At 54.7% G+C, this 19,668-nt stretch overlaps 1 pseudogene; it reads left to right on the top strand.

The window, feature by feature from the left end:
• The first annotated feature begins 3,041 nt into the window (after positions 1–3,041).
• LOC119097892 (polypeptide N-acetylgalactosaminyltransferase 1-like) lies at positions 3,042–19,180 on the top strand (annotated as a pseudogene).
• Positions 19,181–19,668: the final 488 nt, after the last annotated feature.

The raw sequence follows: 19,668 nt of genomic DNA, 5'->3' as shown, positions 1-19,668 counted from the left end.
GGCAGGTCAAACTCAGCCCACTTACTGCCAGCGAAGACAATTTGTAGGGAATCGTGCAATCTGATACGACAACGAGTGTCGGAGGAGGAAGCCACGCATTTTTGAGTTGAGACAACAATTGCATGCAGGATTACAAAAAATCATGACCTGTGGCCAGGTATGAAGGCCAGACCGAGGTCAGAACCGGTTTTTTGTTACGCGATAGTGTGTGGGTGGTAGTCCCTGGTGCTTATTTTGAACTGAATGTGACAGGGACCGCATCGAACGTCTTACATGTACTTATTTAAGTCAGAAAAGGTCACTGATATAAATTGGACCCGGTCAACATTTTTTTTCGGCGGCACATTGTTCGGCGCAACCCTTTGAAGCTCATTTAAATGCCAAAATTAAAACACTGGTGAACTTGCTTGGTCACCAACGTTAAATAACACCAGTGACCTTTGCTTAGAATATTTGTCTTTGTTCACGGTGGTTGCACGAGGAGGTTTGGGGGCATTTTGGACACCGATATCTGGAGTTTGACCCGAAGGCACGACCTAAGAACCTTAATTTCGATCCATTTAAATTCACATGCAGGTTACCCCACCTGGGACATGTGTTTCTAGCTCTCTTGTAGTGTTGAGATCACAAATGAGCGTTGAATTCACCCTATCCATGCTGCGATGCGGCAACTGACGGACAGCGAACGGCGGCTGAATCGGAAGGGACCAGTGACGTCATGGCCTTTTCTGAGATGCACAGATTCCACTAGTAGATTCGTGACAACGCCCAACTCCCCCACGTCAAATTTGCCCCATTACTGTCCCGGGCCACATTTGTTTTCACTTGATGCGTATGGGATCATCTAGGGGCTCAGAAGTGGCATATCTCCTGTTCACAAGAGGTTGCCGTGAGGTTAATCATGTGATCATTACCTCCATTCTTCATCGCCCTGTCGTAGGTCAAAAGTAACCTCTACTAGATGATAAGTGATTTGGGGGTCTTTGGTTATCTAGTCAATGTTTATTGTCGACGGAATTCCTAGTTTCATGATCTGAATGTCTATTGCTTGCGCACGAAACAAGGTGTCGTCGCCGTTTGGATATGCATTTCAGTACACACCGTGCGCCATAATATGCCGCAGGGAAAAAGTGACCTGCTTTGCGCATTTGTTTTTACCATGCAGATAAAAAAAACAACATGGACCGTACTGTGTTGTAGCCACCTATTGGTTTCTTAGTGTACTAATAGTTCTGTTAATGCAGTAGTGCCACCTAGTGGTGGCTTATATAACCTGAAGCGTTGGGTGGGAGATCACGTACGCTATGTTGAGCTGGGGCTTTAATGGACGGTGAAGGCAATGTGGTTTACCATCGGAAAGCCAGATGCATGTCATAAGTATGCCAGACATGTGACTGGTTGTGACGTGCACTGTCAAGGGACGCCGTGACGTGTTTATAATTCTTGCAAGCCGGAGAACCGGGTGTGGTCAGTTTGGCGACTTCCTTCCCATGCAGCATCTGGCTCCTCATTTGTGATATCTCGGTGACGCACCAGTGTTGAACGTCTGATGAAATGTGAGAAATGCAACGTTGCGTTATTGATGTTGCGCAAAACGAGCAAAAGCTGCTAGTCAGTACTCAACGTGGCTGTTTTCATTGATCCACTCGGTGAGCAAATGAGGACGAAGATAGTCGGCGCTGCCACGCATGCCCTGCAGTCAACTTGGCTATATTGGAGCTGTTGCATCTCTCCCTGCATGTGATCAGGGTGACGGATGCCGGGCAGGTGGTCATGGGAGCCAAAAGCTAAAAGAAACCAAAAACATTCCATTTCGCGACCATTTCGCCAACGCACACTATACGGAAGTCGTCCGCACAAACTCGCTCAGAATATACGTGCCGCAGATATGTGAAACTATTGCTGAATTGAAAATCGCAGAATCACATGAGAAATGGGAAACCGATACTGAACACCACGACTTCCTCCCTGAGCCCTTTGAAGGCTCTCCATATGACACGTCTGGTAATGTAATTCGTCTCCAATTAAGTTGCTCGATGTAAATGCCCTAAGAACAGTGTGTAATACGTTAAAAAGAATATGCTGCACGACGTTTGTGATTTCGACCGAATGTTTACTTTATGTGGGCGTACTGATGGAAGCCCACGGCTGTAATATATGTGCGTTTTTTCTGGATCAATACAATGTGTTATGGACAAGTTATTATTAAAGTTATTATTGTTCCCCTCCACACATCAACGTGTTGTTCATCTAATTAGCATTGCCTATATTTATTGCCGGGCAGAACGAAGCACAGTGCATAGACTGAAGTTTTAAGTTAAAAATGTATTAAATGCACCATGCAATCAAATTCTTAGTTGCTATAAACATTTGGCAGCCAGTAACTGAACTTAGCGTGGCGTAGATGCTACGATGGCAAACACACTTCGATTTTGAATGATTAGGACATCCGACCCTTATCGTCTCTCCTTGCTTTATCCTAAATCATCGCGACGCCCCGTTCATCCGCCAATACGGGCAGGCTGCACTCGTCAGCCAAGCGTGGGCCAAGGGGCCCCCTGCCGCGCGCCCAGCGCACGCTCTGAAGTGTCCCTGTGTGTACTAAAGCTCGGCAGTTGCCCCCCCCCCCCCCCCCCCCCAAAGCTATGCAGCCCTGCCCCACCGTTATCCAGTCTCCTTAATCCTATAGCCCTGAAGTGATTTTTCTGGCCGAAAGGGCTCTAAGCCAAGCAGCTGAATGATGAGAAACAAATGAGGATTAGGCGGTCAAAGTGGGATCTGTGAAACAGCCTTACCTGTAAGTGACGTTTGGAATGTAACAACGTGCAGTCTATGGGGAGTTGGAGGGAACAAAAATAATTTTGGGAAATTGTGCCGATATGTCCCCCACCCCCTCGTGGGTATGCCAGGGTGGGAGTAGTATTGTACGACGCCATGTTGGCACCTGTGCTGTGCCCACCGATTGGACGCGGCGAACATGTGCGGACTGGCGTAGGGCGGAATGTGTGTTTGACAGTCCGCGCTCCGCTGGTCGCCGACAGACGTGGCAGTGCGGCGGTGTGGTGGAGACGCTGCCGTGCTCGCGCGTCGGCCACATCTTCCGTGACTTCCATCCGTACACGTTCCCCTGGAGCGCCAACCCGCTGGCGGCCAACATGGCGCGGATCGCCGCCGTTTGGATGGACGAGTACAGCCGCTACTTCCACCTCCACTACCGGCACACGCACGTGAGGCACCGGGCTCGTTGCCAGTGGGATGGTTTGCGGCTGCGGTAATGATGTGAGGGTGATTGGCTCGGTGACCCAGTGAGACTGCATGCGGTGGAAAACTGTGCCTGCCCGAAAGTGCTGGTCTGCGTCGACCTGTATGGGTTTTGACGCACGATGATTTGGCTTGGCATGCCTGTAATGTTGAAGTCTTCGTTGTGTGCGCTGGCATTGCTCCGCGCTGACATGTTCGCCGCGGGCCGTTTTCCTGCGCCGTGGTTCGCTGACCTGCCGTGACCTCTTGACCGGTGACACTCCGGAGGCCGTGTTCTCCCTGCGCCGCGGTTCGCTGACCTGCCGTGAGCTCTGTTGACCGGTGACAGCCCCCGGAAACCGTGTTCTCCCTGCGCCGCGGCTCGCTGACCTGCCGTGACCTCTGTTGACCGGTTGCAGCCCCTGGAGGCCGTGTTCTCTTTGCGCCGCGGTTCGCTGACCTGCCGTGACCTCTGTTGACTGGTGGCAGCCTCTGGAGGCCGTGTTCTCCCTGCGCCGCGGCTCGCTGACCTGCCGTGACCTCTGTTGACCGGTGGTAGCCTCCGGAGGCCGTGTTCTCCCCGCGCCGCGGTTTGCTGACCTGCCGTGACCTCTGTTGATTTTTGGCAGCCCCCGGAGGCCGGTGACGTCACGTCACGTCTCGAGCTGCGGCGCGTCGGCTCGGCTGCCGCTCGTTCCGTTGGTACCTGGACACCGTCTACCCCAACAAGATGCGCCTGGACGAGGACGTGCTCGCCAGCGGCCAGCTACGCTCGCGCGACCGTGCTGAGCTCTGCGTCGACACCCTGGTCATTGAGGACCTGGTGTACCTGGGGCTCAACACCTGCACCGAGCCGCCAGTCTCCGGCCAGGTGCGGCTCCGGCGCCTGGGGGCAGCTATGAAAATGTTCCGTACTAGCCATTGTTATCTGTCTCTGCTGTCCATGTTTTTCGGTTTGATGTCATGTCGTGAGAAAGTTAGACCCGTGCGCCATTGCGCCGCCCTCATCGGGCCTCGGCGGTGCCGCGCCGCAGTACCTGGCGCACAGCTGGGGAGGGGGGGGGGGCGAGGTTCGCCGCGAGGACCTGTGCGCCGCCCTCATCGGGCCTCGGCCGTGCCGTGCTGCAGTACCTGGCGCACAGCTGGGGAGGGGGGGGGGGGGCGAGGTTCGCCGCGAGGACCTGTGCGCCGCCCTCACGGGCCTCGGCCGTGCCGTGCTGCAGTACCTGGCGCACAGCTGGGGAGGGGGGGGGGGCGAGGTTCGCCGCGAGGACCTGTGCGCCGCCCTCACCGGGCCTCGGCCGTGCCGTGCTGCAGTACCTGGCGCACAGCTGGGGAGGGGGGGGGGGCGAGGTTCGCCGCGAGGACCTGTGCGCCGCCCTCACCGGGCCTCGGCCGTGCCGTGCTGCAGTACCTGGCGCACAGCTGGGAGGGGGGGGGCGAGGTTCGCCGCGAGGACCTGTGCGCCGCCCTCACCGGGCCTCGGCCGTGCCGTGCTGCAGTACCTGGCGCACAGCTGGGGAGGGGGGGGGCGAGGTTCGCCGCGAGGACCTGTGCGCCGCCCTCACCGGGCCTCGGCCGTGCCGTGCTGCAGTACCTGGCGCACAGCTGGGGGGGGGGGGGGGCGAGGTTCGCCGCGAGGACCTGTGCGCCGCCCTCACCGGGCCTCGGCCGTGCCCTGCTGCAGTACCTGGCGCACAGCTGGGGAGGGGGGGGGGGGCGAGGTTCGCCGCGAGGACCTGTGCGCCGCCCTCACCGGGCCTCGGCCGTGCCCTGCTGCAGTACCTGGCGCACAGCTGGGGAGGGGGGGGGGGGGCGAGGTTCGCCGCGAGGACCTGTGCGCCGCCCTCATCGGCCTCGGCCGTGCCCTGCTGCAGTACCTGGCGCACAGCTGGGGGGGGGGGGGCGAGGTTCGCCGCGAGGACCTGTGCGCCGCCTCATCGGGCCTCGGCCGTGCTGCTGCAGTACCTGGCGCACAGCTGGGGAGGGGGGGGGGCGAGGTTCGCCGCGAGGACCTGTGCGCCGCCCTCACCGGGCCTCGGCTGTGTCGTGCCACAGTACCTGGCGCACAGCCGGCGAGACGAGGTCCGCCGCGAGGACCTGTGCGCCACCGTCTCCGAGCCGGCACCCGACCAGCCGCGCCACGCGCCCATGGCACCCTGCAAGGTCCACGGGCTCGACGAACACCGCTGGAGCTACACGGCGCAGGTGAGCGCCTGGAGCGGGCGACCGTGCAGCTGCGCCGCCGCCGAGCGCGGCGTGGCGGCGGCGCTGCACTGCTGAAGTAAGACGGTGCTCTCACTCTGACGACAGGTTCGCTGCTGTCCGGTCAAAGCCGACGCTTGAGATCTACTTCTGTAAGTTTCTTATCCCGTATTTGGATGTTACACTTTCCGGCTCTTGGTAGGTTCAGGTGTTTCTGTGAGCGCGTCGGTGGGTATTGACCTCGGACCTCGGACTTCTCCGCAGTTCACGGGGTGCCCTCGTGACCATATAGCTGCTCGGGGCACGTTATCATCAGACCAACTTTATCGTGCCTGAACATGACGAGAACTGCGTTTGGCCTATTACATGTGGGCTTTGGTAACATTAATGGTCCTAATTTGCTGCGGAAACTTAAATGGCATGATGTTCACACTTGTGCTGAAGTGATGCGTTAATAAGGCGCACTTGGGCTCGTTGATGGCCGTTTTCAAGGCTGCTCGATGTGCGTCGGTTCACAGCCTGCTAAGAGATCGTTGGCATCTGTGGTGGTCACATCACATATTGTCCATTACACCGGAACAGCTAAAAAATCACTCCGTTGAAAAACGTGTGAGCGACGGTGGTTTCCAATACGCTAAACTATTATAAGACTTTTGATGGCCTGTATTCGAAAGTTGAAACACCTGCGAAGCGCAAGTGGCTGAGCTGGTCATGTTGGTAATGAATGGGCGTTAGCGATTGAAACGTTGTTGAAAAACGATGCTAACATCGCCATTGGATCCGCACAGCCTTCTAAGCGGTTTGAATAATGCGATGCAGTTGTATTGCCACCGGCCGGTTAAGTATCGATGTCAAGTGGGTCCTCGAATCCGACCACAAGCCGGATTTTACATCGCCTGTGCAAGCTTGCTGTACTTATTTGCTCATATCGTACATCAATTTTTTCAACACAATTGGGTTTACGTTTCGAGCATAGTGAAATCAGATGCTGTAAGGATCACACGATAGTTCACCACGGCACCATTTCCGGAGGTAGGTTACGTTCTTTGGCGGTGCTCGACGCTCTAGAGGGGTCAGAAGTGGTCACCCTCCGACGTATGAGTGTAGCAGCTCGCTTGACTGTCCTTTGCCCCAGGCCAGTGACATGTCACATAAGAAGCCAAAGGTGTTGAAAGGAAGCGAAAGGAAAGAAAAAGCGAAAATAATGCAAAGGAAAGCGAAAATAATATATAATATATGAAGGTATATGGGTATATATATATATATGTATATATAATATAATATTATATATATATATATATATTATATATATATATGTGTGTGTGTGTGTGTGTGTGTGTGTGTGTGTGTGTGTGTGTCCGTGTCCGTGTCCGTGTCCGTGTCCGTGTCCGTGTCCGTGTCCGTGTCCGTGTCCGTGGTCCGTGGTCCGTGTGTGTTCGATAAAAAATGAACCCCGACTCAGCGTTGACGAGCTTTTTAAACATCACTCAAGTTTCCGGTCGTTTGCCTTAGCATTATCGATTATATTTGAGATGGTTCGTGCGAAATCATTCATATTCATTATATTCGCCAATCTTTGTATTTTTACGTTTCGAGATTTTGTCTCATCGTCGGAGAAGGCTGAATGGTACACAAAATAAGTTTTTAGTTTCAAAGAATGAAAGTTGGCCAACTGAAAAGCATGGCCAATGGAAGTAAAGCATCAGTAGAACGCGCCGCCCATCACCTATCAACTCAAGGCTTGTGCAAGAGTGTGTGTTTGTCTGCTAAGGGCTGGAGAGGGTTCGTTGATGGGTTTCCCAAATTTCAAGCCATCTTCTGTCGTTGCATGCCTGAAGAATGTCACTGGTGTCTGTCAGTTTTGTGTCAATGTCCTGACATGTTCGTGTCGCGTGTGGTCCAGAGGTGCCCCGTCGCGCAAGGGCACTGTCAGGCGTCGGGAGTGTCGTGGTCACGCCAATGTAGTGTATGGAACCAAGTTCGCGGCCTTCGATATTGCGTTGGGATCGATGCACTACATTGGTGCATTTTTGGTTTCCTGGGTTCGTCTGGGCTGTTTCCCATAAGGAAGTTAGATATTTTCCTATTGCGATGAAATCATGGACGCGATGGAAATGACAGGACGTTAACGCAAAACTGACAGGCAACACTTGCATTATGCAGGCGTGCAACGACAGGAAACGCCTTTAAATGTGGGAAAGTATTCTTGTTAACAAACTGTATCCAGCCCATAACAGACCAAAACATTTTTGGACAACACTTGAGTTATTAGGTGGTGAGCGGTGAGTGTTATTGATGTCATTGTGATAATGTGTTTGTGTCTTTGTAGTGCTTCCATTATGAGTGTATTTTATAAGTGTGAAAGTAATGAAAGGATTTTGTCTTACTTCAGTTAGCCATATTTCCTTTGTCTTCTCTGTACCAAAAGTTGTTTTTCAATAGTAATGCACAATTTTGGTCCCTTAAAACTCAAACTTCCTCTTGTGCCATTCAGACTTCTCCGACGATGATACAAGATGTCGAAAGCGTAAGAATGCAAAGATGGACGAATATTGAATGGTTTGCACGAACCACCTCTAATCTAAACTTCAATGCTAAGCCAGAAACCCTGAAACTCGAACGATGCGTAAAAAAAGCTTCTCGATGCTGAGTCAACGGTCATTTTAAATCGAACATGCAAAAAAGGAAGGAATCTGCCAGTATATATATATATATATATATATATATATATATATATATATCGTGTGTGTGTGTGTTATGTAGATATACATGTATCTAATACAATTCCCGTATGTCCGGTCACATTGATTACATAACGGCCAGCGTCGTATGATACGTTCCAATGTCCTTGTCCATCCTTACTGTCGTCGCCAGCCCAACCATCAGTGGGCGCTTGGGTTCTAGATTTATAGGTTTGATAGCCTGAGTTCAGATGGAGATAGGGCCGTGGCAACGATCTTTCATGGTATATCTAATGTTGTATACTAAAATATCCGCAATTTCCATTGTCTACAGTTACATTAAGTTTGGCAAGGCTTTGCCGCACCGTTCGGAAATTGTTCTGTGTAAATCTTGACGGGGTCATATTCCCCCCCCCCCCCCCACCCCCCACCCCGACCCGAGCGCTTGCTGTGGAAATGTTTCATATTTGAAGGTATTGAAGCAAACATCATGTATGATAAACAAGCCCACTTATCACTATTGGTATGTGTTTTAGGTGGAAAAGGCTGCTCTAGACAGCACGATTCTCTGCTTAGTAAACACGCTTCTCAATGCGTCGTGGGTTGATTACATCATCGTATCTTGCACAACATTGGTCGAAAGCCAGTTTGACGGCCATCATACATGGAAATTGCGCTCACAAACGCCAGATATGAACGCCTCGATGATGATGATTGGGGTTTTAGGGCGCGTCGACTTCTAGGGCCATTTTGCGCCCATGAACGCCTCGATAATTACATTTATCTTGGCCTTGATCGCCGCATGGCATGTGGAATGGGAGATTTGAATGACGTTATTATGGCGTCATGAATGCCAAGGTAATTTTGAAAAACTCTCCCCGATAAATCTGACCATATTTTCGCGGCCGTATATCTCAGAAACTAGAAGGGCGTAGGTCTTGAGAAAGGTTGGGATTGTGTGACAGCGCCGAAAGGTCTTCAAGAAGGCTATTCAGCTCAAACCCCATATAACGTGGAACATTTCCTTTAAAGGTCGAATGTTGTGTTGGACCGCAGGGCTCCATCCTTCGAGTGACTATTATGTATAAAGTTAGGCAGCCATGATGTCTCGGAGCACTAGCGTGTCCGCCTCCGCGTGGACGTCATATTGATAATTGCAGTGCAACACACCAGCTGTACCAGTGCACCGGCCCAGGTGTCCTTGCCCCAACACACCAGCTGTACCAGTGCACCGGCCCAGGTGTCATTGCCCAACACACCAGCTGTACCAGTGCACCGGCCCAGGTGCCCTTGCCCAACACACCAGCTGTACCAGTGCACCCGGCCCAGGTGCCCTTGCCCAACACACCAGCTGTACCAGTGCACCGGCCCAGGTGCCCTTGCCCAACACACCCAGCTGTACCAGTGCACCGGCCCAGGTTGTCCCTGCCCAACACACCAGCTGTACCAGTGCACCGGCCCAGGTGCCCTTGCCCAACACACCAGCTGTACCAGTGCACCGGCCCAGGTGTCCCTGCCCAACACACCAGCTGTACCAGTGCACCGGCCCAGGTGCCCTTGCCCAACACACCAGCTGTACCAGTGCACCGGCCCAGGTGTCCTTGCCCAACACACCAGCTGTACCAGTGCACCGGCCCAGGTGTCCTTGCCAACACCAGCTGTACCAGTGCACCGGCCCAGGTGCCCTTGCCCAACACACCAGCTGTACCAGTGCACCGGCCCAGGTGCCCTTGCCCAGCACACCAGCTGTACCAGTGCACCGGCCCAGGTGCCCTTGCCCAGCACACCAGCTGTACCAGTGCACCGGCCCAGGTGCCCTTGCCCAGCACACCAGCTGTACCAGTGCACCGGCCCAGGTGTCCTTGCCCAACACACCAGCTGTACCAGTGCACCGGCCCAGGTGCCCTTGCCCAACACACCAGCTGTACCAGTGCACCGGCCCAGGTGCCCTTGCCCAACACACCAGCTGTACCAGTGCACCGGCCCAGGTGCCCTTGCCCAACACACCAGCTGTACCAGTGCACCGGCCCAGGTGTCCTTGCCCAACACACCAGCTGTACCAGTGCACCGGCCCAGGTGCCCTTGCCCAACACACCAGCTGTACCAGTGCACCGGCCCAGGTGTCCCTGCCCAACACACCAGCTGTACCAGTGCACCGGCCCAGGTGCCCTTGCCCAACACACCAGCTGTACCAGTGCACCGGCCCAGGTGCCCTTGCCCAGCACACCAGCTGTACCAGTGCACCGGCCCAGGTGCCCTTGCCCAACACACCAGCTGTACCAGTGCACCGGCCCAGGTGCCCTTGCCCAACACACCAGCTGTACCAGTGCACCGGCCCAGGTGCCCTTGCCCAACACACCAGCTGTACCAGTGCACCGGCCCAGGTGCCCTTGCCCAGCACACCAGCTGTACCAGTGCACCGGCCCAGGTGCCCTTGCCCAACACACCAGCTGTACCAGTGCACCGGCCCAGGTGTCCCTGCCCAACACACCAGCTGTACCAGTGCACCGGCCCAGGTGTCCCTGCCCAACACACCAGCTGTACTAGTGCACCGGCCCAGGTGTCCCTGCCCAACACACCAGCTGTACCAGTGCACCGGCCCAGGTGTCCCTGCCCAACACACCAGCTGTACCAGTGCACCGGCCCAGGTGTCCCTGCCCAACACACCAGCTGTACCAGCGTACCGGCCCAGGTGTCCCTGCCCAACACACCAGCTGTACCAGTGCACCGGCCCAGGTGCCCTTGCCCAGCACACCAGCTGTACCAGTGCACCGGCCCAGGTGTCCCTGCCCAACACACCAGCTGTACCAGCGTACCGGCCCAGGTGTCCCTGCCCAACACACCAGCTGTACCAGCGTACCGGCCCAGGTGTCCCTGCCCAACACACCAGCTGTACCAGTGCACCGGCCCAGGTGTCCCTGCCCAACACACCAGCTGTACCAGTGCACCGGCCCAGGTGTCCCTGCCCAACACACCAGCTGTACCAGCGTACCGGCCCAGGTGTCCCTGCCCAACACACCAGCTGTACCAGTATAACGACCCAGATGTCGGCTTTGTACCCGGCGGCAACTCTGTCGTAGACGGTCCGTGAGTGTGTAGCTGGGAATCATGGTAAACAAGCTTGCGTTCGGCGAAGCACGTGTTGCCCAACATCTGCTGGCGTCCGGCTTGGGCACTGCTCTGACGGACGCTGCCTGACCTTTAATGCCCAGATGGCGGCCCTCATTGCAGTTTTGCCAACGCACCCGCGGTGGTGCAGTGTAGGGTAAATGCTAATGCCATCAGCCATCGTCTTATTCGGTGTGGCTAGTGCCCAGGCTGCCACCATCATTACGGTTCAGTGTCCGTTATGTACCTGGTGTGATCTAAAAGGTACAAGATTGTATTGCTGTGCAAGCGCTCGTGTAACGCGTCTCTCCAACTTTGCAAACAAAGGTCGCCAGCTTACTGTGTTAGGCAAATGTGCGGAATTGCTGACGTTGAGAGACGGCCTGACAAGGCAACCTCATGGTATGCCCATACCTACCTGCGTGTTTTGTCACGGTTTCCATTAAAACAACCGCACGCCGCGCTGTTACTGTCCATCGGGTTTATTGCTTCGGTTCGCATGAGTCTGGATATCCAAATCATAGACATGTTGAACGCAAGCTCGCTTAAGTTGGGGACCGCTGGCTATCGTATTGTCGATCTAACTAAAATGGTAGCGTTTCGATGCGAACAAATGGCCGGAGCGCGCACTGCAGCCGGAGTAAAACGGCGGTGTAAAATCAAAGCAACCTAACCTTCATTCTTAACAGTCGTAGTAAAATATAGTCGCTTCATTCTGCAATGACATCAGATCAACGTTAGTCTAATGCAGTCGCTTCATTTTCATCAAATCAACGTTAGTCAAATGCACTGGCTTCATTCTACAGTGGCATCAGATCAGCGTTAGTCAAGAGTAGTCGCTTAACTCTACATCAAACCACCTTCCATCGTGCATCGCGATGTTATCCGTTCAAACAGAGCACACTTGAGCCAGCAGTTGTGTACATGGCTCAAAATAGACGCCGTTCGCTGAAAAAATATAGTGGCGACATCGTTTGCGACGTGCTGCCTCTAGCATCATTGTCAACTTTGGGGTAGGAAATCGTACAATCGAGGCTTCACTCCCGTATGCGTGAATGCTATTCGGATTAGGAGTCAGCTTCATAGACTAGACTCGGCGGGCAAGAGGACCTTAGCTGTACGGCCGGAATTGGTTCACAGAACTTGTCTGAGAAGGCTGTCTGGAATGATGGCAGTCAAACGCGCAAGGCGACTGTTCTGTGATGAAGTCTTACGTAACAAGATGGGGTGGTAGAGTGACTGGAAGTGGTCATCCTCCTCGAACTCTGTCAAAGCGAGCAAAACTTAGAGGGTGTGAAGGCTCACTAGTAATCCGTGCGCACGGCGCAACCATCGACGGCATGCCCTACACGGCACCATTTGCGGCCTTGCGGCGCTAGACCGCGGTCCGAGGAGAAGCCGACGTGACGGCCGTGCCGTCCGACTCTGGCTCCGGCTCCTTGACCAGGTTCGTCACCAGCAGCATGAAGCCGAAGCCGACTAGGATGGCCGACAGCTTCACGAGTCCGTTGCCGGGCTTGGCGCGCTCGCCGCTGATGATCTCGAAGAGGACGACGTACAGAATGGTGCCGGCGGCCAGCGCCTGCAGCACGTCCGTCATGAGCGTCTGCGAGGCGACATCGCCGTCGGAGGACGAGGCTAGCATACCGATCAGGATGCCAGCCGGCGAGGCGAGCACGAACACCAGCAGGGTGATGATGGCCGTGCGCAGTGGCTGCGGCGATGTGGCCAGCTGCTCGCCCAGGCAGAAGGCGATGATGGACTTGTGGGTGGCGATGGCGGCGGTGAGCAGCCAGGCGCTGGTCTCCGTGGCCTCGAGCCCGATCGCCATACCTTCGAACACGGAGTGCACCGACAGCGCCACGGCCACGATCAGCACGCGGAAGCTGCCGAGGTTGGCCGGCGGTGCCATGTGTGAGTGCGAGTGGCCGTGTCCGCTGCTGCCGCCGCCGGCCGAGTCGACCACGGCGCCGTAGTCGGGCCGCGACGCAGCAGCCGGTGGCCCGGCGCCGCCATCGCCGCCGCCAGACGCCGTCTTCAGAATGGGCGCCTCCGCGTTGCTGCTGCCGCCTCCGCCGCCGCCGCCGCCGCTGCTGCGGCGGACGCCGATCGTCACTAGTTCCTCGATAGCGTAGATGGTGAACATACCGACGCAGAGCAGCACCTCGGCCAGCGGGAAGTCGGCGCCGGGCCCCACTTCTGACAGACTCTGGCGGAACTCGGGCAGCATGTGTGCGAACACAGTGGCCAGCAGGATGCCGCCACCGAAGCACTGTAGACAGGAGAGCGCCATATTGACACGGCCGTGCTGCGTGCCGGCGCGCCGCAGCAGCAGCGGGGTCAGCTTGAACGGCAGCAGGCCCAGCACCAACGAGGTCAGCAGCAGCACGGCGAAGCCGCCCAGCTTGGCGCCGACCACGCTCATGACGGTAGTGTTTGCCGCGCACCGGTTCGCAGTCAAGCGCGGTCACTGCGCCGCCTAGGCGCCGCTTGCAGGCCCCGCGGCCGGCCGGTGCAGGTCACAGCCCCAGTCGACACGCACGGCGGTCGACACCGGAGCGGGGCGGGGCGGGGGCGGCGCGCGTGCGCGTTCTCCGGACTCCGCGATCGCTGGCGGTTGCTGTACCGTGCGCACCGAGACGAGCAGACGTGCCGTGTGCAACTGCGGCCGTCGTCGCGGGCGGCCCCTTCGCCGTCCGGACGGTCGGGCGAGAGCAGAGGCGCGCTCAGGGACCGGACGGGGGAGGCCGGAGGTGGCCGTGTCCGGAGGCAATGCGCGGCGCCGCGAACCAGCCTGGCAGTGCGCTCGGAGTCGGATGCTGGGTGGCAGACAGGTGGCTGCAGGCTAGTTTTGGACATTGACGAGATCGCGTCAGTAGCGCTCTGCACTGCCGCGCTCGCCCCAGAGCCGGTGCACGCCGACACCGCCTCTGGGCGTGTCTGAGTATCGGGTGAACCTCGGCCAACGACCTTGGGCTTTGGAGCGATAAAAAGCCGGCTGCCGGGCTGGAGCTCAGAGGGAACTGGTGGGAGGGAGCGCGCGGCTGTGCTGCCCACTGCGCTTCGCTACACGGGCTTGAGAATTTCGTCACTCACTGAGAGTGTTTGCATGACCGCGCTGACTCCAAGTAGTGCAGAGCTATCCTGCAGTGATGCCTAGATAAAACATGGCTGCAGCGGCTGCTGCTGAGACTTCTGCCCCTGCGGTTTGCTCTGCGATGGTGGGCTTTTGCAAAGTCGACGTATGGAGTCTTGCTTGAAAACGAGAATGTGGGACGGTTACGTAACCTCGGGTCCTGCTGGGGCATGGACGTCCTTTGGGCCGCATTTGATCTGTCGTCAGCACCTTTGTCAGCACCAGTCATGACGCAGTATCCTCCCTACGTCACGTCATGTGAACACAGTCACGTGGCCTGTCAGGTCACGCTCCTGCTGGCGCCGCTACCAGGATTTTTTGTCAGTCCGTCAGCATGGAGATTGGGTGTAGAATTACATAGCGCTACCAGATTAGATAAAGCGCTCTTACAAGAAAGCGCGAGTTTTTCTGGTAGGTCATGCGTTTGCGAGTTCGTTAGGTGGGGTCAGGGCACTTGTCTCTATTTGGGGGATGCGACTTAAGATAGATAAAAAAGGAAACTGGGCTCTCAAGACCAGCCATGACAAAGTGATTGACGGTGATTTGTTTGGTGTGTAACTGTGTTCCCCAGAAAATGAACAGCGTTAGAGTAACCGTAAAAGTAACGCGTCTGCGTTAACCACTGCGCGTCTGGGAAACCAGAGGTGCGGGGTTCGATTCCCTGCGTTGCCCGCCCTTCCCGCCAGGGTGAGAGGCAGGCGACGCCATATATAGCCTCAGCAGCTGAGTGTGTCGTAAAGCCCCAATGACAATGACAATGACAGTAACCGTAAAAGATCGTTCGAAAAATAGGACGAAAAAGAGAACAGGAACGAAGCGCCCCGTGTCTCGAACATGGGCTTTCCTATTACAAGTGTCAAGTCAATACAAGTTCAATTAGAGAATTGGCTCCATGTCAGAACAATTAGCAGTGAAGGATCGTTAGTCCTTTCCTACAAAAAATCGCGAACGTGTCAAATGGGAAGGGAAGAAATTTGAATGAGACGGGACTGGGAAGAAACACTCAGCTCACGCATGGGATAGATGGGAGTGATACTGGAGCGTAAGCCACATCTCGATACGCCATTTTAAAGGCAGTGTGGCGTGGTTGGCGACAAGCCAGAGTAAGTGTGAGGTTTGGAGTAATTAAAGGTTAAAGAAAAAGGGAAGGTTAAGTTAAAAAAAAACTTCCGTCAGCCCTCATACCGGGCACTCCGTCAGCATGCATTACGTGGCGCGTTCCAGCTAACAGTGGTGCAGACGGCAGATCGAACGGGCCCTGATGCGGTGCCTACCCGTTAAAGCTGCCAATTATTTTGATTTGGAATGCCTGCATCCGCCCCGCACCCAAATTTAAAAGCCCCCACCCGCCCCGCAAGATAAGTGTCCCCCCCCGCCCGAAAGTCCGCATGGGCCCGCCAACTTTATCTTTCATTCTAGGTACTCATACCCAACCCTGAAATTTGGTTAGTGCCAAAAGAACAAGGTGTAAGAAACCTGATATCACATCCATCCCTTCTGTATTATGTTTGGTCATAACTAACATAAAAAGGCATTGCATCGGTTCCAAGGTGCTCACACTAAGCCTCATAATATGAGGGTTACCACAATAATCTCCAAGTCTGCAAACAGTTATTTCTGCACGTGTTTTTATAAACTAACCTTAAGTGAAACTGTTGAATTTTATTCATTTCAAGATCTGGGACTATGACCCATTTTGAAGAGGCTGCTGAACAACCAACAGATGCAATTCCCTTGGCTCTTGGTTCTGGTGAACGTCTCTTTAACTCAAACGAGGGCCACACTTCCAACTCTTTTCAACAAGAAATAAGCTCCCTGTATGATCCTAGGTGACTTAAACGCTCATCACCAAGCCTGGAGATGCACTAGCACGAGTCCCCGAGAACACCTCATCGGCTGGCTTTTAACTGCACACGGTCTTGTCTTTCTCAGTGATCAAACACTAACACACGCACGCCAACATCACCTTTCCTGCTCTCGATCTTTGACTTTCGTCTGCCCTCATCGTTCCCCCACCATACTTAAATACGCTTGGATTATCTAGTCCTCATTTCAACCCCCGCTGGAGCGTCAACAAAGCGGAGCTTTCCAAGCCTGAAGGGAATGCCCCACAGTTGGCGCATATTTCAAGAACAAAATCTGGTGAAACGTCGTGACCAGTTACGTCTAACGTGGCACTGGGTAGCGCGACTACAGCGCCGTCTACACATAACAAGGATATCAATCTTGCTTATTTTATTGTCGCATATATACATTTTCTCTCGCAGAAGCGGCATTGGTTGAAAATGGGAGAACAAGAAATGCATTGGTTGAAATTTGAACCAATGGAGTACTGTGGACCATGTGATGCCCCCATTCCCAAAGGCAAAGTGGGCCTCGAAGAGAGTCGCGGTGGTAAACGCCACAGGGAGAAACCAAAGACGTAGTGAAACGTTTTGTTGCATTCGCGAGAAAAAAGCTTCATGTTCGCATACCTTTATGTAAACAGAATGTTTTAAGCTTTCGTAGCATTTGTCACACCAATATTTTGACGAATTAGCGTGTTGCAAACATTACAGAACACTCACGTGGAAAAAGCATGGCAAATGAAATGCATTACTTTCATAGTGGTGGGCACGAAGTGCAATTATATTTTCCCCGCAGGAGCGGCTACTTTAAAATGCAGGTTCGAAATGTTCTAGAGGATTTCGACAAAACCGGTTATTTTATTAAAGCGTGTGCGTTTGATCGTACAATAAGTGAAAAGTACAAACAAGTTGGCACACTCTTGAAGTTGATGCTTATTATTTTGAACGTCTCGATCAGCCTTACCACGATAAATGATTGTTATATATCATATTCATAACGACTGACGGTTGGATGACAGAGATTGTTCCAAATTTGTGTGGAGTTTTCAACGGGAATGGCTGTTTTAAAGATCACTCAACGCACTTCAAAGCCCTGGCCTTTTTAAGATTTGAAAGCATCTGGTTTCTGAGCTAGACGCTCTTAAACCTGTGCGGACTGTTTCAATGCCACCCAGGCATGCATTATCCCATAGGAATGTCACGCGAATGCTTCCGCCCCATTGGCCATGTGGTACTCAAGGCCAAAGCCCGCACAGAGACTCCTCTGTGCGGCACGTGCCTGGCGTACGTACGAGGTCCCCATTAGGAAGCCTCTTGGCTTACTCGTTCCGGGCGCATGCAACCTGTCCCGGACAAACGGGGGTCGCGAGGATAAGGGTTGAGGCGAGAGGAAGGATGAGAGGGGCGGATGATTCGAACACGGCTCACACTTTGTATCGAATGATACAGGAAGTGAAATATTGGTACGAACTTTTACAGAAATTTGATAGGGAATCGAACGACCAAAGAATAGCACCTTAATCGATGATGTGAATATAAGTTAACAGTGTAAAATCACGGGCAAATATGTGAGAACATCACGAGAAAGGGACAGAATAGGACCACACGGCGATATTTGGTCCAGTAACGCCTTCAGCATCGCCACGTGCTAGAGATCACCTTCCTGGAGATTGAAGTGCTACATGTGAGTCGGCCCGTCTGTTACAGTGGCAATTCTGACACGGTCAGTCTGGCGGCGACAGGACGTCATAAGGATGTTCCACTACGTGATGAAACGTTGATGCATCGAGTGTTGCATGAACTAAATAGGACAATTATATTGTCTTGAACGGTCTCTGACACTTGAGAGCACACCGATAGTTCTTATAATCTTATTTCCCCATGTCTGATGCTTGCTCCAATACATTCAGATGTGAAACATTACCCTTAACCACTATCGCCATTTCGGCATATTTGTTTGACACTGAATTGGCACGTTTTCGTTTGGAGTCCTTCACCAAAGTGTAGCTTTGCTGTGTATTCCAATGACACTGAAGTTTTGAACGAGATGCCACAGTCGCCGGTCTGCCCACAAAGTTGCCGGACACCGCGGCTTTTCCTGACCTCGCCCGGCCCTCCCTCGGTCCACAGCGCGGCCAGGCACCATGGTCTTCGTTAACCCCGCCCGGCCCTCCTTCGGTCCACAGAGCGGCCAGACGCCACGGTCTTCGTTAACCCTACCCGGCCCTCCTTCGGTCCACAGAGCGGCCAGGCACCACGGTCTTCGCTAACCCTGCCCGGCCCTCTCGGTCCACAGAGCGGCCAGGCACCACGGTCTTCGCTAACCCCGCCGGCCCTCCTCCGGTCCACAGAGCGGCCAGGCACCACGGTCTTCGCTAACCCTGCCCGGCCCTCTCTCGGTCCACAGAGCGGCCAGGCACCACGGTCTTCGTTAACCCCGCCGGCCCTCTCTCGGTCCACAGAGCGGCCAGGCACTACGGTCTTCGCTAACCCTGCCCGGCCCTCTCTCGGTCCACAGAGCGGCCAGGCACTACGGTCTTCGTTAACCCCGCCGGCCCTCCTTCGGTCCACAGAGCGGCCAGACGCCACGGTCTTCGCTAACCCCGCCCGGCTCTCCCTCTGTGGACAGAGCGGCCAAACACCGCGGCGTTCGCTAACCCCGTCCAACCCGCCGTCTGTCGACAGAGCGGCCAGCTGCAACACCTCTCGTCCAACCTCTGTCTGGACGGGGACGGCATAGAGGCGATGCACCTGCTGGCGGTGGTCCCCTGCTCGGGCGCGCCTTCGCAGCAGTTCGACTTCGTTCACCCGGAGCTGTGATGACGGGACTGAGGCGGCGCCGGCGACGCTGGCGGCGCGGCTGGTGAAGACGGTGCCGGGTTTTGAAGGTTGGCTGCATACTCGGCGGCCGCCTGGGCCTGGTGAAGTCGGTGCCGGGGTTTGAAGGCTGGCTGCCATACTCGGCGGCCACCTGGGCCTGGTGAAGTCGGTGCCGGGGTTTGAAGGCTGGCTGCCATACTCGGCGGCCACCTGGGCCTGGTGAAGTCGGTGCCGGGGTTTGAAGGCTGGCTGCCATACTCGGCGGCCACCTGGGCCTGGTGAAGTTGGTGATGGTGTCGCGAGCTGTCCGTCCTACATGCATTGATCGTGACGGTCCGTGCTCTCCTTGAGTTCGGGATCCTTGTAATGAAGTGACTTCAGTTGTCTGTGATCATGCGGTGGTTCAGCCGACCTTTGGTGTGGCCTTATTGTGTTCGGTTCGTGGCTTGTAATGCAGCCATGGGCACATGTTCATAGCAGTGCCTTTGTTATATTTTTGGCATGTGAACTGGTAGCACTTTTGCTGGTATGCATCGTCTGAGTTTGTTCCCGATAATGCTCTCTAGATCTGCGCTGAAGACCATGAGTCCGTGTAGGTTCCAGGACAGAATGGCGCATAAACGCTTATGAA

Source organism: Pollicipes pollicipes, unplaced genomic scaffold, assembly GCF_011947565.3.
Source record: "Pollicipes pollicipes isolate AB1234 unplaced genomic scaffold, Ppol_2.1 Scaffold_4672;HRSCAF=5504_pilon_pilon_pilon, whole genome shotgun sequence".
NCBI classification, from domain to species: domain Eukaryota; kingdom Metazoa; phylum Arthropoda; class Thecostraca; order Pollicipedomorpha; family Pollicipedidae; genus Pollicipes; species Pollicipes pollicipes.
The sequence above is the reverse complement of the archived record's forward strand: the minus strand, read 5'-3'. Positions and strand labels throughout refer to the sequence as shown.